Genomic DNA, 23,894 nt, shown 5'->3' on the forward strand with positions numbered 1-23,894 from the left:
ATACAATTATACATATAAAGAAGCTACATATGGGATAAATTATAGGAAATAATCAATTGAAGGGAAGGCACTAGAATTAAGGGGAATTGGAAAAGGCTTCCTATAGAGGGTCAAATTTTAGCTGAGGCTTGGAGAAAGCCAGGAAAGCCAAGATGAGCAGATGAGGAAGGAAACCATTCCTAGTATGAGGTATGTAGTCAGGGAAAATGCCTGGCATTGTGCTTTGGGGTTTCTTGTTCAAGTGACGGTAAAGAGTCTGGATCACAGATTGGAAAAGTGGAGGAGGGCAAATTATAGAATTATAGAATTTTGAAAGCCAATCAGAAGATTTTGTAATTGATCCTGCTTTGGCATGGAGTCAAGCATAGTTTATTACTCAGTGTGACTATGAACAATTTCCTTTTCCTCCCTGGACTTCACTTTCCTCATTTGTTAAATGAAAGGGTTGGACTAGATGGCATCTGATGTTATTTCCAGCTTTCTTGGAATGGTGCCACTGACTTCCCACCCTTGGGTCCCATTTGATTTTGTTCTTTCTGAAGTTGATGTGATCCCATGAATGAGATGGCAATTTCATATGACAGATTTCTTACTTGAGCTTCTTTTAGGAAGCATGTGGCCAAATTAGAAGCACTGAAGAATAGAGGAGAGGAGAAACTAATGAAGTACTACTTACTGCCTTATAAGATCCCAGAAATAACGGGAAATAAATATACAGTATTTGAAGATTAGACTAAGATCTAAACATAGGACTAATTTTATATGTAGCACTAAAGAGGATAGAGTTCTTAATTGGGAATTAGAGAATGTGGTTCCAGCAATAGCTGTGACATCGACAATCCTTGGGACCTTGGGCAAGTCATGTTAACTTCTTGAACTTAGTTTTCTTATCTGTAAAAGGTTGGCTTAGATGGTTCTAAAACACAATCCATCTCTAATTCTATCAAACTTTGGTCCCAATTCAAGACATTTTTGACAATTACTAAAGAAAAAGAAATCTCATCAGTTATCTTTCCTCAACATTCAGACACAGACTGTACATAGTGCAGCACAGTACAGCTTCAGATGAACAAAAACAATAGAAAAAATGATTAAATCTCCAAAAAAGACATCTTTCTATTTGCATGGTATCAGTACATTTATTTTCCTTTTTCATCCTCATAGTGACTTTGGGAGGTCAATTACAGATTGCAGAATTTTGTTTGTTTGTTTGTTTGTTTTTTTAGTGAGGCAATTGGGGTTAAGTGATTTGCCTAGGGTTACACAGCTAGTAAGTGTTAAGTGTCTGAGGCCGGATTTGAACTCAGGTACTCCTGGCTCCAGGGCCAGTGCTCTATCCACTGTGCCATCTAGCTGCCCCTGTTTGTTTGTTTTTTTTTTTAAGTGAGGCAATTGGGGTTAAGTGACTTGCCCAGGGTCACACAGCTAGTAAGTGTTAAATGTCTGAGGCTGGATTTGAACTCAGGTACTCCTGACTCCAGGGCCGGTGCTCTATCCACTGCACCACCTAGCTGCCCCCAGATTGCAGAATTTTAAAAGAAGGAAGTAACCTTAGAGATCATCTATTCTAACACTCCTATTTTAATTATGAGGAAACTGAGGCCCAGAAGTGCATTGCCTAAAGTCACAATGTGACTAGGGCTCCTCAACCCAGTTTTCCCAACTCCTAGTCCAAGACTTCACCCACAGCTGTAGGGCAGGCAACATTATCACCATATTGGATGAGTCATTACTGTTTTGTTGGGTGAAGAAACTGGAGGAATAAGGACTGAGCCTATGATTTCATTCATATAGGAAACTCAGGTAAAGGAATGCCCTTTAGTAACATAGGTTCATGGATTCTCTGCAATTTATGCTCTTATATAACTTGAGTTCTTGGAGATTCTTAGAAAAATGAGAAAATAAATGATTTGCCCAAGGCCACATATTCATTATAGGCAACACTTGAACCCGTTTCATCCTGGCTTTGAGGCCAATTCTCTATTCCCTGCAAACTGGGAAGCTTGCCTAAGATCACATAGCTATTTATTTCATGGCAGAGCTAGGACTAAACCCAGATTTTCTGTCTTCTCATTCCATAGTGGTTCCAATAGTCATGACTACCTTCTGTGACTCAGGTAAGACAAGTCCAGATTTGTTAAGTAAAACTCCATGCAACGAATAAAGATAAAGTCTTCTGGCCCATCAGTTATCAGTTATAATTAAAATGAAAATTTGGGGGCAGCTAGGTGGCACAATGGATAAAGCACATGCCCTGGATTCAGGAGGACCTGAGTTCAATTCCAGCTTCAGACACTTGACACTTACTAGCTGTGTGTCCCTGGGCAACCACTTAATCCTCATTCCCCCTGCCCATGAAAGTTTTAATTAGCAACCCATTTCACCCCAAACTCAATTTTCGGAGTCCCCCATTGTTAGCATCCTCTATTGAGAAACCAAAAACTTGAAGAAAAATAATTTCAAGATTATGTTTTCCCTTACTATGTAAAGATATGGAGATGGAAAATGTTAGAATCTTCAAAGAATAGCTACCAGACATCAATAGGGGATAGGGAAAAAGATCATCCAGCTTCTTGGGCTCCATAGAAACCCTGCGTTTCTTTCATTTTTAGGACTTGTATCAAATTGCTTTATCCTGAAAACATGACTGGGTGGTGTAATGGATAGATCATCAGTCCTGAAGTTAGGAAGACCTGAGTTCAAATCTGTCTTCAGAAATTTCCTAGCTGTGTTACTATGGGCAAGTCAATTCACCCTGTTTGCCTCAGTTTCCTCATCTGTAAAATGATCTGGAGAAGGAAATGGCAAACCACTCTAGTATATTTGCCAAGATAACCCCCAAAGGAGTCAAAGAGTCAGACACAACTTAAAACAATTAATCAGTAAAGCTAAAAGAAAAGATATGCTATAAATTCCATTATAAAAAATCCTCAACTTAAGGATTCACTTATTGTTGTTTGAAACAGAAGCCCTACCCTGGCATCTAAATCTTGATTTTGGGGACATAAAATCTCTAAGTAATCGATGAACAACAACAACAAAGGCACTTTCAAAATCACATAAGACTCCATGATGGTTATGACTAGAGATCATTATGTTAAATTGTCTGCTGAGCAATGAGACCAAGTAAGGTATTAAAATAGTGAGATTATGTGTTACCTAAGAGTATTCGTCAGTTTCCAATGTCATGGAAGATGTTCTGTGTAAGGTCCAAATAAAAGAAGGCTGTCCTATTTGTGGTGAGATTCTCAGATGTTCCTTTTTGTAGATGAAATCTTGCTAATTTGCATTGAATTCTAGCACACTAAAACACCTCTTCAGAGAAATCAACAGCAATGTGAAAGAGAATGGCTAAACTATTCAGTCAAGAAACCAAGTGGATGAAAAATATCTATCAAACAGGTGATGATGAGTATCTGAACAAGCAACCCATTCAAATAATCTACCAATATGTAGATTCCAGACAAATGCTATGGAAGGATAATGGTTTAGACCCAGAGGAGAAGAAAAAGAATAGCCTGTATTGCATTTGGGAACTTGCCCGGTACTGCAACGATCCAAAAATACCTGCCACTGCAAAGAGCCCTCTCTTTGACACATATCTTCTTGGTGAAGACAAGCAGTTAAAAACCAAAGAATATTCCCACTGTTAGAAAAACTCAGATTATAAATGATTCACAAAGTGATGGAAGGATCTATGGTGAATATAAGGAAGATGCTGCATGTGACCATATGCACTTGTGTGAAAAAAGAAGCAAAATATTGTGACTATGAAATGTATGAATAGTAAATGAATTTGGTTGGTCCTATGCATGAATAATAAAAAATAGGGCATAGTTCTCATGGCAAATTAGTATCTCTTTACACAGAACAAGAAAGAAAGCCTCTAGAATGTTGGGTTGACCCTTTATTGAGTATTTATAAGAAAACATGGACAAGAATTACTCTGGATGAGAAGGCAAAGTTGTGTTCAGTCAGCAAAAGGAATGGAATCACTTCATTTGGTGTCTCTTTTAAATGAAATCTGTGTTTTTGTTTTTGGTTTAGGGCTTTCCAGGTCAATGATTCCCTCTAGAAATATAAATCAGATTGGTAGCTGTTTTACAAGTAATATCTCATTTGATTTACAACTAATATTTCATGATATCAGATGTAACATCTGTAAATTACTTAACACAGTTCCTGGCACATAGTTAGCACTTACTAAAGGTTTATTTCCTTCTTCTTCCCCTCTCTTATAGTCTTACAAACTGGTCAGTGAGCATTGAGGTGTTATATTACTTGCTTATCAAGAACAAAACTTGAACCTGGGTCTTCTTGAATCTATGGCTGGCTATCTACCCTAACACACTGTTTTACCTAGACAAGAGCGGGCTTAGAGGGTGTGTGATGCTGCCATTAAATATTTGAAAGGTTGTCACACATAAGAAAGATTGAACTCTTTCTGCTTGACCCCAGGGGGCAGAACTAGGAGAAATGAATGGAAATTGAACTGGAGTGACTTGATACAAGGAAAATCTTTCAAACAACTAAAGCTTTCTCAAAGTAGAATGGGCTGTCTCAGGACGTAATGGGTTCCATCTTATTAGAGGTCTTAAAGGAGAAAAAACCCAACAACATAGATGCACCTCCATTGGGTGTCTTTTCTAGAGAAGCTTCCTACTCATATATCATTGAAGTAGGTGTTTCTGGGCTTCCTTTTGTAAGGGTCAAATTTAAATTGGGGACTGTTAATTAGGCACCTCACTGCAATATTGAGGCAATGAAGGAGATCAACAGCCTCTCTCAAAAAATGAAACAGGGTTTGTTAACAGGAATGAATTTAAAAAACAAGTAGGATTAGTAGAACTAGGGACAAGGTAAAAAAAGCAATAAGGGAAGGAAAATGATATGACCTGAAACCACACCAACCGGACTCAGCTGTTCCCAAAGAGTAAAATAGCTGCTCCCCATCTCTCTCCCTCTCACATGCCAGAATGGAGAATCTCTCCCCCTTCTCCTTCCCAGAAAACCCCCTCTCTCACAGGAAACAGTGCAGTCACCCATACACAGCCCCAAGCTAATTGGCTGGCAGCCCTGATTGACAAACACCAGCCGCCTCAGTTTCTGGGACACCTTAAGTCACCTGACTGCCCTCATCAGGCTTCCAATCATTATAATTTGGCCAGGCCCATGTAGGCATTGGTGCAAGGTAGGTGGAGCACTGTGCCAGTGTGGAGGTGGTACCTGAGGCTGGCTAGGGGACATGCCATGGCTTCTAACTTTAGCCAAAGATGGGGTCATAGAAACCTAAAATCACAATTAATTCTTTACACTTTGAACTCTAAGAATCTATTATTGGGGAAGTCACAAATCTAATGCAAGATAACTGTAGAGTCTCTGAAACTGCTCCTTTTCCCTTTCCCTCCTTTTCCCTCTGACTTTTCCTCATCACTTCTTTTCTCACCTCTTCCCTCACTTTATGACACTTGGTTCTTGGATCAGGTGTTCTGGAGTACAGGGTTACCTTATATTCTCTATGGAAGTTCTTAAAGATTTAGACCACAGTGGTGTCTATGATACTACAACTACAGTACAGTGAATATAAATTCATTATTATTTGATGATTGTCAAGGCATTTCTGACATCTTGCTGTGCCCCAGGGGGACCTCATTGTACCACAGATAAACAGGTACTGCTTGTTAGAATGCCAGATAATTAAAAACTTATCATATATGGACTTTAAAGCCACATTATTAATAGCTCTGAAAAATGATGGTAAACTTCATTTTTCCTATGTGCTAAATAACTATTAAAATGGCATTAAAAGGAGGAAAGTAAAATAAATTATTTTACCTTGATATTCTTGAAAGCCCTATAATTAGAAAGTCAAGAAGTATTAAATTTGACATCCCATGAATTTGTAGATTTTTTCTTTTTCCCTAGCTTTTATGCCAGATAGGGAAGAATTTTAAAAATCCTATTGGCTTAATCGTCAAATATAATAATATAATGAGGTGGACAAAGAGCAAGAAGCTATTTATTAAATAACAATAATTTTCTATTTTTGCTATTTTATTTAACAATACATGAAATAAATAATAGGAAGAATCAGGGTGATACTCAAACTAAACCAGAGCTCCAGAATATATTCGTCCTATGCTAGTATCCTGCATATGTGCACACATGCACATGTAAGTGTATGCCAGTTACCATTTAGTATGATAATTTACTGAGTATGAAACTACCTCACCTTAGATGTTTGAAAAGAAAGAAAGTGATTAATTAAGATGCCTAGAAGAGCCCTTCAACCCCTGAACCTTGTTGGTGAGAGGTGAACTAGCCTTATGATTGAGTTGGCATAGGGAATTCTTAGTGAGAGAACTCCCTGTACCAATGCAGACCAGCACTTGCTTTATAACTTAGAGCCTTAGTGAATTGTTGTTGCTATAGCTATTGAGGATAGTTGTAAAATCAATGGTTGTAGCTATTGATCATAAGTATGAGTGGAATGATATTTTCATTACATTCCACCCCCATACTCACCTCTCCAGCACATGGAATTTCTGATGACACCAAAGGGGAAAGACATTAAGGATATTTGAACATCAAGTGGTTTTGGTTGGAAAGAGAAAGGGACTATGAAAGGAATAGGCTGACATAAGGTTGGTTGATATTCAACCAATATTTATCATGGAACTGTGTATAAGGTATGACTCTAAACACTGGGCATATAGAATTAAAATTATATATATATATAATCCATGACCTCGAGGAGTTACATTAAACTTAGGTAACCTAAGGTAAGTCATTTAACATCCTCAAGACAGTTTATTCATCTGTAAATAATTGGGTAAGACTAGATGAAATTCTTTCCTTACAATATGTAATCCTACTTGGGAGTTGGGGACTAAAATGATGAATATATAAATCTTAGGGTCTGGAAAAAAAAACTTAGGAGTATATCTAGTCTAAAACTTTCCTCTTACAAATGAGGAAACTGAGAGGTTCAGAGATATTAAATAGTTTGCCCTAAGTCTTCTTGGACTTTTGGCTAAGACAATTATATTTTCATTTTGCTTCTACTTTCTTTGTCAAAGGGAATGACCTCTGCACTGAAAATTACAGGATGATAGTGACTAATGGGGAATTAAAATCAAAGATAAGTAAGTTTGATTAAGTTTGGCTATGATCAAGTTAAAGGATAGATCTGAGATTACTCCCACTGTTTTCTCATTAGAACCAGGGCTTTTTGTCACTATATAATGGCTTCCTCAGTTGTTTTCTATGTTGTCCTATGGGTTCCAAAGGTATTACCATGGATTTTATCTGATTTTGACAACATCAGTATCTCAGTGACTCATTTGACATCTCTTCCACTGAATGTTGGAGACTATTTTATAATAGCTCACAAAGTTTAATCCTGAGAATGCAGATATGATAGGTCCCTGGTTTCAGAATCACTTTAAGGATCTCATTGTAGAACCCTATTATATAATTAAGGGTGACCTCTAGAGGTTCATAGCAACCTGTTTATTTTTTTAATGCTTTTAATTCTCTCAAATGATGTGAATTTCAGCCCATCCAAATCTGCCTATACTTTGGGACTCTAGGCCTAGGCTTCTTTAAAAATTCTTCACAGAACATCCCTGCAATGTTTTGGACATCTGCCTACATTTTCTTGGCATGGTGAGACTACGAGTGGAACATAGAGCTTTTCATCACTTAAACCTTGCCTTTGCAATGTCAAGCCATGAAACGGACCATTTCTGAGTCATAATTAGCAGTAGATGAAAAATCTAGTTTGCTGACTTTAAGTTTTCATTCCTCCTGATTATTTTGGTTTGTCCTTGAAAGTACTTCTCTCTTCTTAATTATTGTTCTCTCTTTAAGAAATATTCTAAAATATTTGGATTAAAATGTGATCCTTGGAATAATTATTTCATTATTTCACTTATGGAAAACCAAATATCATGACAGTGTATTATGTCTCCTAGAGATTCATCTTTTTTCTTTTTTTTTTTTTTGGACTCGAGACAGTGATTATTTTACTACATAATGAATATATTTTTCTTGTTTTCCTCTCTTTCCTCCCATTTAGAAATAGAAGTTAAAGGGCAGCTAAGTGGCACAGTGTATAAAGCACTGGCCCTGGATTCAGGAGGACTTGACTTCAAATCCAGCCTCAGACACTTGACACTTATTAGCTGTGTGACCCTGGACAAGTCACTTAACCCTCATTGCCCCACAAAACAAACAAACAAGCAAAGAATAAAACAGAAATAGGTCAAGAACCAAGTCACTGCTGTTCTTTCCTGTATAGCCACAAAAATAAGTGCTTCCATTCCTGCTTCTATCAAACACTAGGTCAGTAATTAATTGTTTCTATTATCCTGCCACAAAATGAGTCCCAACATTTATTTAACTTTTTCATTTTGCTTCTGTCTTCTTTGAAAAAGGAAGTGCCTTTGCACTGAAAGGTATAGGACAAAAAATCATTAACTTAGAGTTGATACATAAAGAGAGAACCTCACTGGTCTTGATAAATTCATGTCACTTGGTTCAGATGAATTATTTCCTTGAGGAAACAGAATTGGTGATGTGATTGTTGATCCATTGTCAGTGATATATTGTGAAAAATGGAAGAGTTACCATGATATTGGGGCAGTTAGGTAGAGCACTGGACCTGGACAGGAAGACTCATGTTTCTAAGTTTAAATATGGCCTCAGACAGTTACTAGTTGTGTAACTCTGGGGGAGTCACTTAACCTTGTTTACCTCAGTTCCTCATCTGTAAATGAGTTGGAGAAGGAAATGGCAAATCATTCCAGTATCTTTCCCAAGAAAATCCCAAATGGAGTTGCAAAGAGTTGTACCTAACTAAACAACAACAAAACCATGAGATTAGAGAAGAGCAAATGCTGCCCCTGATTTACAAAATAAGGAAAAGGACAGAGTCTGAAAATTATAGGCCAGTTAGCTTGACTTCTATTGCTTGGAAAATTCTAGAATGAATCATTAAAGAGATGATTGGCAAACATTTAGAAAAGGAAACAGCAATTTCGAGAGTATGGATTCATCAAGTATCCATCATGCCAGATTAATCTCATTTCCCTTATTTTGTCAGGATTACTAAACTAGTATATAAGGGGAATGCTATGGGAAGAGTTTACATACATTTTATCAAAGCTTTTTGATTAAATCTCTTATATAAGATTACTGGCTAGACTCAGAAAAGTTGTTCTTGCTTCAGTATGGCAGATTTGCAGGGGAGCTTACCCAGAATCTATGCTGAGCCATGTGCTGATACACATTTTTATCAGTGAACTAGAGGTGTGGGGAGAGGAAAGGAGATATAGGGAGAGAGGAAGAGAGAAGCAGATGGGGAATGAGAGGGAGGGAGAATAAGAGAAGAGAGAAAGAAAAAGTAGAGAGGGTAGGAAAGAAAAATCAAATGAAAGAAGAGAAAAAGGGACAGAAACAGGCAGAGAAGGAGAGAGAAAAGGAGAGGAGTGAAGGAGGCAAGGGGGAGGGTGAAGGGAGATAGAGAGAGGAAACGATGCAGAAAAGTAGCCAGGAAGACAGAAAGACAGAGAATGACACAGAGAGGGAAACAGAGAGAGGGAAAGAGGGAGGGAGGAAGATAGAGAGAGAGGGGAAAGGAGACAGACATAGCCAGGAAGCCAGGCAGAAAGAGAGAGAGAGAGAGAGAGAGAGAGAGAGAGAGAGAGAGAGAGAGAGAGAGAGAGAGAGAGAGAATTTTGAGGTTTGAGTGGACTGCAAGGTCAGTATGAGTTGGCAGAGTGATATAAAATCTGAAAAAGCTAATGGGACCATAGACTGCATTGAGTACCACAATTTCCAGGAAAAGGGAGGTGACAATGCCACTGTGCTCTGTCCTTGTCACATCTCATTTAAGCACTGTGCTCAGTTCTTAGTGCCTTGTTTTGAGATTTACAATGATAAATTGTGGATTGTTCAGGGAAGGGTAACCAAGATGGGGAAAGGCCTGGAATTTACATTACATGAAGATTTTTGGTGGATTGAGAGATGTTTAACCCAAAGAAGAAAAGAGTCAGGGTATCATAAAAGTTGTCTTGAAATATTTGAATGGCTGTCACATAGTGGAAAACTTAGGCTTGTTGTGTTTGGCCTCAGAGAGCAGAATTGCAAGCAATGGGTCAAAATTACAGAGAGACCAAATTAGGTTCAATGCCAGGACAATGTGACTAACAATAAGATCTGTCCAGACAAACATGGCAGGCTGGAGAGGGAATGGGCTCCTCCTTGCTTGGAGGTTTTTAGCTAGGCACAGTGGACAGAATACTGGCCCTGAAGTGGGGAGGACCTGAGTTCAAATATCACCTTAGACACTTATTAGCTGTGTGACCCTGGGCAAGTCACTTAGCCCCATTTGCCTTAAAACATTCAGGGCTGACTCCAATTGTCCTGATATATATCTTTCCAGTGGACCCAGATGGCTCTGGAGGAGAGAGTGACATTGGTGACCTTGCACAGCCCTCCTTACTTAAATCCAATTCAGTGCAAGTCATACCATCACCCTATGTCATGGTCCTCTTGGTGAACAAACAACAACAACAACAACAAATGACTTATTTTGTATAGCCACTTGTAGGATATTGTCTTAGAGGTTGTTTTTTTTTCATGTATGTTTTGGGCCAAATGGCTGGTTAGGGGACCCTTCCAAGTCTCAGATTCTGTGATATGATATAAAGTCATTCAAAAACCTTGAAACAATTCATTCAACAGGTATTTACAGTTAGGTCCCAATGCCTGTGAATAATGATATGACCTGAGGTGGTTATATATATTCAGATTTTCACCATTAGAAATGATAAATTATGTAAAGCATGGTAATTATTTTCAGACTAATGGAAATATACATTATTAATTCAAATAACACCACCACTTAAAGGAGATTCATTGTTTCTACTAACTGGAACATAGCTATATTAACCTCCTGTTATGTTCTAGGCACTATTGAAGACATAAAAGGCACAGTCCCTGCCCTCAAGGTGCTTACATCATACTAAAAGTCCTATTCCAAGGCGGATGTTATCTTTTTTTTTTTGGGGGGGTGAGGCAATTGGGGTTAAGTGACTTGCCCAGGGTCACACAGCCAGTAAGTGTTAAGTGTCTGAGGCCAGTTTTGAACTCAGGTCCTCCTGACTCCAGGGCCGGTGCTCTATCCATGGATATTATCTTTTTAACAGGTTTTCAGAATTTTAAAAGAAATTTTGTTTAACCTTTTGAATAAAAGAGGGGGGAAACACCCAGCTTTGTTATATTTATTTATATTTTTGCAGAGGCCCAAGTCAGTATTACCACAAGGGAAGGGGTAACCTAGACAGTTTACCACAGGAGCATGATGCTCACCATTGAGTGCCTCATTTAACCAGCTCTGATTTCACATTTGAAACTTCTGAGCCTTGAACACACAAGACCAATGATGTTTCTAGAGCTGGCTCTCCCCAAGGAACATGGGTGAAACATGCAGAGTCTTATTGATCTGAACGAGCTTATCCCTAGACAGTGAATGACACTCCCCATAGTTGTTTCTGTGCTCTAAATCCAGGATCACTCCCTCCGGTCTTTCATGTAGTAACTGGTCTGCTTAGTTCTGGTCTTAAACAAAGAAACAAAAACTTAAATAGTGATCTAGCTTTGAAATAACCAACAGTTTTATGCTATTGTGGTTTATTTGATCACCTTGTGGGTAATCACTCTGGAGCATAAAATACAGGAGACTCATTGAGGGTCACTTGTCGAGATTACTTATTATAAATGAAAATTTTTTAAAAAGTTCTTGAAATTACCAACTTCTACATATGACAATTAAAAAGGGTTGAGAGACATTCTTTCTGGGTAATTTAAGAATTTTCTTAATAAGGTGCCACATTATTAATAAAAGCATGGTCATTTGCCCATTTCTCTTTGACCAAAAACAAACATGGTGGCTCAGAGCTTATATGTTCTTTTGGAAGAAGAGTGGCAATCAACTGATTGGTTAACACAATGGAAGGTGGGATATATTAAAATGTGGGGCTGAGAGTGATATCATGTCAATCTTGGACAGAGTTTCTTCTCTCTATATCCAGACCACCTCTAGCTTTGGGCAATTTAATCAAAGACTTTATCCCCACCCAAACCTGAATGGAACACAATGGGTTTCCCTACCTTAGATTAAATTGCTTCTAAGGTTGGGTAGGGTCTGATCAAGATTGGGAGAAGTAGTTCAATCTCAATACATGTAATGTCCTTCAAGAGATTGAATTTTTCACTTTTAGAATTCAGGACTTTAGAAAAGAGGGAGAACTCTGTATCTTCCCAAATTATTGGTTATTAATAATCATTTCTCTCATTTGGAACATAACGATTTGCTATGTAATAAGTCCAGGTGCCCTGGTAGCCTCATAGTCAGGCAGACCTGAATTCAAATCCAATATCTGAAATTTGTTGTATGATTCTGGGCAAGTCATTTAATATCTCAAGTGTTCTAGGCCAGTGGTGTCAAACTCAAATAGAAACCACCGAACCATAGTAAGGATCCTTTCAGGCAGCATATTGACTTAGAAAACAACATATTAACATTCTCTATGATTTATTGTATTTTTATTTGTTTTTCCTAAATATTTCCCAATTATATTTTAATTTTGGTATGGCTAGACTCTGGAGTGCTAAACTTGTGATTTGAGACCTCTACTCAAGGCAAGGACTTCTTAAACTTTTCCATTCATGATTCCTTTTCATCCATGAAATTTTTATGTAGGCCCCATGACAGCAAGCACAGTGCAAAGTGCACATGTCGTATATTTAGAACCAAGACTGCAGTGATCCCCAAATCCAGTTGCCTGACCCCATGTGATGTCATGACCCATAGTTTAAGAAGATAGGTTCCAGGCAACTTACTAAGACTAGAAATTACAGAGTTACAGAGAAGTAACAGAGAAGGTGCCAACCTGAATTGGTAGGAATTCCTTTACCAAGGAGTTCACTATACTAATTAATTCAAGGTTCAGACTATTCCTCTACCCATTTTTAAACATTTATTCATATATGTAGAACTGGCAGGGATTGTAAAGGTCCCTTCATTTAGTTCAACCCCTTCATTTTCCTAACACAGGAGTCCTCTATATGAAAGAAATTGGGATACAGAGCCCTATCCCTCAGTCCTATTGCTTTCATTATAGATGAGACTCATTAGAGATGAGAATCAAAGTTCTTGAAAACCACCATGATAGTAATATTTCTCTCATTTACATAGCATTTTACAGTTTACTAAGTACTCTATAAATATTATCTCATTATCTCTTCTCATTTATGAAATAATTGGTAGACAATAACATAGAGGATAGAATTTTCACACTTTGATGAGGGTTCAGAAAAGCCTTGATCCAGCTTTTCCTGGGAGTTGTTGATCTGAAAAATTCCTCAATCAATGGTACCTGGAGCCTGCTGTTATCTTAACAAATCCTCATTGGCTATAGTCCCATGTTCTCGCTCTTTCAAACACCTTAAGATTTGCCACTCACATGTATATTCTGAACTCTTTGCTGGGCAGGCAACATGACAGCTAGATTTATAGCTACCCAGCTTGATCACCGCAATCCTCAAATTTTGATCTGACACTTAAGGCTCCTATTCACTCCATCTAATTATGTTACAATAGCCATCAGCCCTGGCCCCCACCCCTGCCATGATTCTGTAGAGACAGGTTCAAAAGTATAACTCTATGAGCTCTAATTCCAACAGGATCCTAACTGGCCACTTCCCCTCCAAATCCTTTACATCTGCCAGCCATTTGCCACTCCTTTGCTTGGGATTCACACCTAAGCAAACACTCCCACAGGTATATGGATACACTGACACGCAGTGCTACAAAGAGAAACATGACTAACCATCCCTTAATTTCTAAATACTTTTCCTTCTTCTTTATACTTGACTCTGCCCTTAAGAACTCAAGACAAAACACTTAGAGCCTTCCTTGAATCACAGTTATATTACCATCAGAAGGTTCATATTGGTAGAATCAAATCAAAAAGCATTGTTAAGTATTTTTTTTTAATTTTTTTTTAGTGAGGCAATTGGGGTTAAGTGACTTGCCCAGGGTCACACAGCTAGTAAGTGTTAAGTGTCTGAGGCCGGATTTGAACTCAGGTAGTCCTGACTCCAGGGCCGGTGCTCTATCCACTGTGCCATCTAGCTGCCCCCATTGTTAAGTATTAACTAAATGTCAGGCACTATGACAAGTGCTAGGGATACAACAAAAGATAAAAATAGCCCCTGTCCTCAGGAACTTATAATCTAATGCTATGGTGGAAAGAGCGCTACCTCTGGGATCAAACAACCTTGATACCAATTCCACCTTTATAATTTATGATGTGTTATCTCATGCAAGTCACATGGTGCCCTCCCCCCACCTTAGTTTTCTCATCCATAAAAAGTATCTGTAAATGGCTTCTGAGGCCGTATAAGTCTAAATTTATGATTCTTTTACAACTGAAAGGACTAGGTATTGTATGTATATGTGTGTCTCTGTCTGCATATGTTTGGCAGTGGCAGTAGGGGGTAGATGGTAAAAATTAACTCCATCTACCAAGCTCTGTTTGGCTCAGTTCATGGTTGCCAAATCCTCTGCTTTTGTAAATGAAGAGTCTGGGAAAGTGTAAGGGAGGCATTAGGATGATTTCTGATTTCTGAGAGATTTAGAAATTGGTCATAATGCAACAGCTGCAAAATAAAAGTCATGCAGGGAAAAGGAATAATCAGCCTAGGGTGGTGTTAGAAAGACAAAAACCACCTCCAGGTGCTGAACTTAGGGAGAGTACCCAGCCTACTACAGTCCTTTCCCACTGCTTTTCTTTGCTCCGCTTCTAGGGATACAATGTGGTCCTACTGAAAGACTGATAGATATATATCCCTTGGGACAAACTTTAGGATGCAATGAATATGAGTCTCATGGGGCTTTAAATTAATCCACCCATCCATTTATTCATTCAATTACTTACTTATTTCCTTATGATTGTTTTTAAGGTGATAGAAGCTGTATGCTATAGTGGAAAGAGCCCCTGATTCACTTCATGCTCAGGTCACTTCTCAAAATTATTTGCCTCCTTGCAAGGAATCTTGCCCTTGCCTTAGCCCTGGGACCTGCCTTTCTGATCTGTAAGTTCTTAGCCCAGACTAGTAGCTCATTAGGGACAAGAGCCATGCTCCCTTTACTAGCAGCTCAGTTCACTCCTTTGGTGTCTTATCAGTTGTCTTCCCTCCCTTGTTTTCCACCTCCTCACTATGTATTGTCACCCTCTATTAGAATGTAAGTTCCTTTGGGGGAAGTACTGTCTTGTTCATATTTGTATCCTTAGCACCAAGTATGTGGAATTTAGTTAGTGCTTGAAAAGTTCTGTCTATCTCTACCATCTGTTGACCACATTTCCATAGACAAGTGTTTCATAGCCTCTTTTCCAATCTTGTTTTCCAATTGTGTAAACAGAGATCATCATCATAATAATATATGTATATATGTGTATGTATATGTATAAATATGTGTGTATACATATATAATTTACTAACAATACTAGGGCAAGGATCAGATGGGACAATGCATGTAGATATCTTGTGATTTTTGTAAGTGTTAGATGCCAGCTATCACTATTTTATTTTATTTTAACATTAATGGTATTATAGAAAGTTCCTTTATAAAGGATATCCTACTAGTTGATGAATTTACTCTCGCTGGTCTGGACAATTGAAGTAACAAAGATTCTCCATTTAGGAACTTGTGAAAAATTACTAAAGAGGGTCATGTATTCATTTTACTAATATGAATACATGTTTTTTGTTTTCTAATATCCAATATTTTATCTTTTGATCTATATCTGTACAGAGCAATAAGCAGCCCAGGGTAAACACCGTTCTTTCCCAACCAAAAGAGGTAGAGCAAGCAAAGCAGCTCTGTTTTCTCCTTGAGGCAAGATCTGCTTCTCCATAGTGACCACCATTCTTGCACCTTGACTGGGCCCTATCCCCAGTGTGCCAATGAATGCTTCAACTCTTCTCTCTCAAACCATCATTGCCACCTCTCAATTCTTCGGGGAGCAAGAACCAAACTCCCTGGGACTGGGGGGAAGGCTGTTCCATCCAGCAACTACTGTCTGCTATACTTCCCTTCCACATCCACCCCTACCCCGCCATTCAAATGGTTTTGCTCCATTAGCAGTTACAGTTAGTGAGGGCTTTGTATCTCTATATTTGCACAAATTACCATCACCTCTGAATGCATTATAGGATTAAAGAGCATAGTTTCCCTCTATGATGGGCTTTTGTTATAATTTTATACTTACTGCCCATGACAAGGTATTTGCCAGATATCAAATTCATGCATCACTTTAATTTCAGTGCATGAAATTACAATTTCAAAATATTTCCACACAATATAATGCAAATAAATGCACCCATCCTGCACCTCTTCAAAAGAAATATGTTTGACTTCCTGTAGAATCTTAGTATAAAAGTCAGGACATAGTATGTGCCATTTTTCTTTTGGCAGATAACATTGTATATTTATATAAAATTAAGATTTTAATTGGAAGATCCTGAAATTTTAAATGATCAATCACACTAGAAATCTCAATAACATGATAAAATAACACAACCATAAAGTAGTAAGGTAGATAAAAGCCTTGATTATGCCAAGTGATATATTAGTTAACCTCTTGAAACATTAATTAGAAAAAAGGTTTAACATGCTTAGACTGATAATATTTCTAGTTATTAGCTGGAAAAATGTTTAATCAATAGAGAAATCATTAAGGACATTTTATCTATAATTTTCTGTTGTGTACTATTCATTAAAAAAGATTAATTACTGTGTTCTACTTCCTTTAACTGAACTATGTATTGATTATTCAGGTGAAACTTGGTGTTTAGAGATTAGGGACATACTAGGCTAGAAGGAAAATACCTTGAAATTGCAAGGATTTGTCTTAAAAGAAAAAATCACCATGGACATTTATGTCTTAGATAGAAATGCCAAATTGCATTAGAAAAGAAGCAAAAAAATTACAATAATTTAGAATTATTTAAAAATAATTTGTCACCTACTTAAAGTAGTTTTATATATACATACATATATACATACCTACATATGTATATGTGTGATATATACACACACCTACATATGTATACATGTGTGTGTATACATGTGTGTATATGTATGTGTGCATATATGTATATATAGTTGAATATTAAAATATATACTTTAAACTTCTTGTCTCCTACAAACAGAATCAATAAACAGATCAGAAAAATTATAATATCTTATAATATCTCCTACAACTTGTTCCCATACAGTGCAAAGTGCACATGTTGTATATTTAGAACCAAGACTGCAGTGATCCCCAAATCCAGTTGCCTGACCCCATGTGATGTCATGTTCTCCTACAAATATAACCAGATCAGAGAGCATGGTTAAGAACCTGATTAGAGAATTTAATATCTCCTACAAGACAAACCAGATCAGAGAAGAGACAGAAAAATAATAATATAATATTTTGTCCCAAGAAGAAATATATAACACATGATGATGTGGAGTCTCCCCTCCAGAGAGGGAAGCTCAGAGACCCTCTCCTTCTAAGGGTTTTTAAGGTTTCTTTGCCCATAGGTTACAGAATAACTTTATTGTCATAATACAGATCAACCCATTACAAATGTAGATCAGCTAAACAGTACAAATCAGTTTAACAGCTCAATTTAAAGCAGATGCTAAACAGGAGGGGTATTATCAGAGACAAGGAGGTCTCACTTCCTAGGAAAGAAGATAGTGAATGGGAATTTCAAAGGGGTATTTGAGTTTGTTTATTCTCTTGGGGAAAGTAAATAGGGCTTGTCTAGTTTCACTTTGAAGTCTTAGAGCAAAGGGCACTTTGGTCCCATTAATCCAGGGTCTCATAAAATCCATTTGGATAGTAATGGACCTTCATCAAATCCAGGTGATCCATATATTCATATTAAATATACATGTGTATATATACACGCACACACATGTGCATACACAGACACACACGCACATATATACACATGTGAATATACACATGTGAATATACACATATGTGTGCACATATACATACATACAAACATGTGTGTGTATACACACATAACTACAGTGTGCAGAGGATAAAGTAGCACTGGACTTAGGGTCATTAAAACTTGAATTCAAATCCAGTCTCAGACACCTACTATCAGTATAATCTAAAGCAAGTCATTTAATAACTCTAAGCCTCAATTTCCTCCTCTGTAAAATGGAGATAGTAGTACCACCTACCTTTCATGGCTGTTGTGAGGATATAATAGGTAATATTTGTAAAGCCTTTTGCAAACCTTAAAGCACTACATAAATGCAAGCTATTATTATTATGCTTTCCATGTTATGCTTTCATACTTTTGAAAGATTGAAGTTCTATTTATGTACTCCCCTCATATCTATAAATTACAACGCAAATCACTCTAAATTTTGTCTACAGTTTCATAAAACTTCCACTCCAATGCACTGTAGGCCTTCCTTTATGGCTTTTAATACCTTGTGGCCACCAGTGCAATTCTCAGACTTTCAATTGGCTCTTGCTCCAAATCCAGTCCATGTTCTTTTATGGATATATATGTTGCATATAAATCTTTTAAATGGCTTCTCATGCAAAAAGTCATTGTTGACAACATGTTGTAACTCAGCATCTTTCCATTGTTTGGCCATTTAGATTAATTGGAAATGATGGCATTCCTTGATTTACAGGGGTATAACATCCCTGGGAGAATATAATTGTTAAAAAAAAAAGTCTTTGATGGCAAGTTGATAGCACTTTGGTTTTCTCAGTGTGTATCTCTTATTTATTATTATTTTTTTCGTAGGGCAATGAGGGTTAAGTGACTTGCCCAGGGTCACACAGCTTGTATGTGTCAAGTGTCTGAGGCCAGATTTGAACTCAGGTCCTCCTGAATCCAGGGCCAGTGCTTTATCCACTGTGCCACCTAGCTGCCCCTGTGGGCATATCTCTTATGATGTCATGGATATAAAAATTTAAAAGACCTGTAGTGTTCTGGGGCTCATTGAAATGAGCATAATTACAACTGCCTGTAGCAGAGGTGTTAAATATGTAACTTGTTTGGTGGTGGTGGTAGGGAAGGACAGGCTGCCTGATCTAGATTAAGTTGACTTTGGGAAATATTTAACAAAATGAATAAAAATACAATGGAACATAGAAGATGTTGATGTTGTTTTCTTAGTCAGTGCAAAATGTAGAGATCCTTATGTAGAGTTTAGTGGTCCCCATTTCTATTACAGTTTGACACCATTAGCCTATATGAACATGGAAGAACAACTCAACTATTGGGAATCCTTCTTCCAAATATATTTTGTGTTTTAAATTTTCCATAATTGGGATGAATATCCTTGGTAAGTGACATGGGGCTTAGGATAAATCAGAAGAAGTTTATCCTGTGAGAAGCACAACCAAAGATGACCAGATGATAGGACAGACATATTGAAGAATCAAGGCACTACTAAAGTTTAGAATGAATAACTAGGTTTCAGGACAGAAGTGAGGGGAGGTAAAATTCTATAGCAGGAAAGTCAATTAGGTGTGGCTACTACCTGATTGAAGCTAGGAGATAGAGATAACACCAAAGGTCAGGACAATCTTAATTATTTTTTTAATAAAAAGAATCCCCCCCAACTCTCAGAAATATGACAAGCATCCAGACTTTTCCCACCCCACTTTCCATTTTCAGCTGGAATCCTGAGGATAGATGATCCTCTATAAAAGCATTTGCATTCCTTCTGTTCTGGAAGGAGAATATTTCCCCAGGGGTGAAGTCTTTGACTTACCCCTTTTTCACTTTTTCTAGGACCAAATAAAAAATCATTTTTAATTCTAATTGGACTGTGTCTGAGAGTGTGATTCTTTACTGAGGAATACCTAAGAACCCCCATCTTTCCTCCCATGACTGTAAGCATACATCTCTGTTTTATTCTTCTTTTGATATTGCAAATCAGAAAGTTATTGAATTTAGTTATCTCTGTGGTTCCATGGAAAAAGAAATTTTGTAGAATATCAGAATGCTTTGTTGGAGTAACGTCTTTAAGCTTGTGTTTTGTCTTACTGTCAAATTTTCATTGGAATCAAATAATAAACACATAACTGGATCTTGTGTAAAGATACTGTAGAGCTTTTTTAATGGCTAAAATACAGCATCAAAGCACTGGGGTTTGGTATTCACTGAAATACATGATAAAGGCAGCAATGGAGAATAGGTAGGTGAAGAAGAATGACTGCCTCCTTTTGGTTTTGGCTCAAATTCAAGTTTTACTTGCTATTCCAGAGAAGATCTTGGGGATTTCCAGCAGTAAGTCAGATGACTGTCTGGGACAGAGGAATGTAATATTTACCCTGAGCATAGGAATCAAAAGAAAATAATTATTGTTTGAGGAAAAATTGTTTGATTTTTGTTGGTTGGCTATGCCTGCTCATGTCCAGGGGAGGGTTTCTGGTCACTCTACCATAACTGCCATAACTAACTGGAGCTGAGTTGACTAGCATGTGTACTTCAAGAGATGAAGCCCAGAAAATAGTGGTAGGTAACAATGCTTGCAGATGCTATCATGCCAAGAAGCTAGCATCAACATCCAGCCATCACTTTACATTCAGAAATCATCAACAATCCTGGTGAGATCAGGTGACACTACAAAATCAACACCAAAAGGAGATAGCATAATAGTTTGGTATCAGACCCATTAAGAACATTATAATGGAATTACCAAACAACCTTAGTGACTAACAAGCAGTGAAAGCATGCATTGTTTGTTTGTTTTTTGAGTAATAAGGTTTAAATCACTTGCCCAGAGTTTGAAAGCTAGTAAGTGTCTGAGGCTGGATTTGAACTCAGGTGTTCCTGATTCCAGTGCCAGTACTCTATCCACTGTACCACCTACCTGCCCCATGCATGGCCTTTCTATAGCCATACTTGATCCCATATGATTCCTACATTTTCTGCCCCTTTATACAATGCCCTTTGGTCATACATTTTCCCTATCTTTGTGACTCTTATGTATGTATACCCATATATAATTATCTGCAAAAAGAACCTTTCTCTGTCTTTGAGATACTCTGAAAATTGATCCTTGACTACTTTTTAAATAGTGTTATCTTTGGTATAGATTTTTTCCCCTGTATTTCTTCTGCCCTGCTAATTATGCAAATTCCTTTCACTAAATGTCAACTCTACTTCTTTTTTTTTATTTTTTAATTGTTTTTTTTTTTTTTTTGGTGAGGCAATTGGGGTTAAGTGACTTGACTAGGGTTACACAGCTAGGAAGTGTTAAATGTCCGAGGCTGGATTTGAACTCAGGTCCTCCTGACTCCAGGGCCAGTGCTCTATCCACTGGGCCACCTAGCTGCCCCAACTCTACTTCTTAATATAAGTACATAGATTAATGAATTGCTGAGGACTCAAATGAGTGGCTTTCCTAACTTCAATGAGGATAAAAGATTGCTATAGTTATGACAGTAGATTCATTCCATTTCACATCTGTTCTCATCAGTATCAATTATTTATTTTTTCAGGAGGATCTGGTTTAGCTGACTCTCATGTCAATCTTTCTGTTGGCTTATTTTCTCCTTTATTATTGCTTGCTATGTAGTGAGATGGTATTACTCATTATGTTTCCATATCCCCTGCTCATGATGGTTAGCAAAATGTGCTCATACTTTAAACTGGTGTTGCCTTTGGCTTCCACAGATCTTTGCCTGCCAAGGAATTGAAATGGCTGGCTGAGTTCTTTTGGCTTTCCTGTCATGTTGGTTTTTAACAGCAAATAAATTTTCATAAGATATGGTAATAATCAGATCGAATGTCCTTACTTTTATTCACTTACAATTTTTCAGTCAATAGCTTATTAAATAACTTGGATTTATGCTTGCATATTGTGCCATATGTGTGTGTTTGTCAATATTTCACCTTTGGTCTAACCAACCATTAACCTAACAATATAGATAAATAATTCTAAATTGATTTCTCTATCATTAGCTACTCATTTTACATCTGTTTAAATACATTTTGTTTTACTTTTGTGACATCTTTTAGAGTTTTACATTTCCTGTGTTTTTAATGATCTTCTTTCAGAGAGGATTAGTGATATCAGTGATATGAGCTTATGAATAAGGTCTGTAGCTTCCTTCATTCTTAATCTCAAATGATGTTTTCCAACATATTCCTTCATGTATTGAAATTACCAAGTATTATCATATATGAATTTCATTGAGAAGATCATAGTAAGTTCTTCCTAGGATCTTTTTATTCTAGGATCAGAGATATGGAGCTGCAAGTGTTCTTATAAGACATTTAATCCAAGTCTCTTATTTTACAGAATTTTTCCACAAAATATTTTACGGAAAAAAAAAACAGATGCAGAAAGATTAAATAACCTGATCAAATTAATTAAAGAAGTAAACAACTAAGCTATGATTTGAGCCCAAGACCTTTGATTCCAAATTCAGTTTTTTGCTACATCAGATTGTTGGCACATAAATTACAGCCAGGTTTGTAGAGATTCTCCTTCCATGCAATCATCATGAATTCTACAAGTTGACAAAATTGTTTCATGAAATTCTGCCACTTTTTAAGCTGGGGTGCACAATGAATTCAACCCCACCAAACTATTTAATTTGCCTTTTGGAGAATAACTTGTAGAATCATTTAGCTGAAATTTCCTTCTATATTCTGCTTTGATTTGTCATCAAAATATCAAACATGGATAGGAGTTACTTCCTAAGTAGCATATCAACCTGTTGAGCACTGCACATAAATCTCACATTTAGAGTTCAGACTATTAGATTGTCATTTGAAGATATGAAAAAAAAAATACAACTATAGTTTATAATACTTTTGACTTTCCTTCCCACCTGCAAAAACATTATTGTTCCAGAGCAGAGGGGTGTATGAGTATGTTAATTTATTCCAAATAAATTACCAACCTTAAATTTTTTAACACTTAAAATGAAGCATATTCAACAAAAAAGTAAAATCCTACAGTATTTTCTGATGATTTCCAGATGGATCATACTATAGTGTACAGAATCTAACCAATCCATCTGGTAAACAGTGTGAATGGATGATATTTTCTCTACTTCTTATTCATTAGAATTATGAAGCCTTATTACTTTTTTATGATTACAGATTAATCACAAAAACCTTTATGAAAACATAGACATTAGTTAAATATGACCTTTTTATATGCATAGTAAAACTATTGTCCCCTCAAATGAATATTTGACTACCTTAGAATTTTTTCTTGCTTTCATGTCTGACAGAAACATTCCCATTATATCTTGAGTTGACAGAATGTAAGTCCCTGGAGGGCAGGGACTGTTTCATTTTTATCCTTGTGTTCCCAGTGCCTAGAAAGAGTAGGTGTTTAATAAAAGCTTGTTGACTGATTGACTGAGAAGTCTGCTGGGCTAATAGCTGCATATTGTAATGCCCATGTATTGTCTATCTGAAGACAAAGATGCTTTCTTCAGGACTGTTCTAACTATGTCTGATACAAATGCATTCCTTTTCCTGTCATTAGGTTTGTAGATGGCTTCTGGAAAATTCTATTAGTCAACTTGACTCCACATAAGTTTCTGACAACATTTGAATGTCAACTGATTGCTAATAGTATTTGTAATGTAACATATTGAAATACGAGTGGAGAGGAGAAACAGGGCAAGGGCTCTTGACATTTTTGTGTCATGGACCCCTTTGACTATCAGTTTGGAGAAGCTTCTGGAGTCATTCTAAGAATAATGTTTTAAAATGCATAAAATGAAATTTAGAGGATCACAAAGTAAACCAATTATGTT

At 37.1% G+C, this 23,894-nt stretch overlaps 1 protein-coding gene across 2 annotated transcripts in view; it reads right to left on the minus strand.

The window, feature by feature from the left end:
- Nucleotides 1-23,894, minus strand: part of KCNH8 (potassium voltage-gated channel subfamily H member 8) — a 418,936-nt gene that overhangs the window by 157,763 nt on the left and 237,279 nt on the right. The gene's annotated exons all lie outside the window — the stretch shown is intronic.

Source organism: Dromiciops gliroides, chromosome 5 (assembly GCF_019393635.1).
Source record: "Dromiciops gliroides isolate mDroGli1 chromosome 5, mDroGli1.pri, whole genome shotgun sequence".
Taxonomy (NCBI): domain Eukaryota; kingdom Metazoa; phylum Chordata; class Mammalia; order Microbiotheria; family Microbiotheriidae; genus Dromiciops; species Dromiciops gliroides.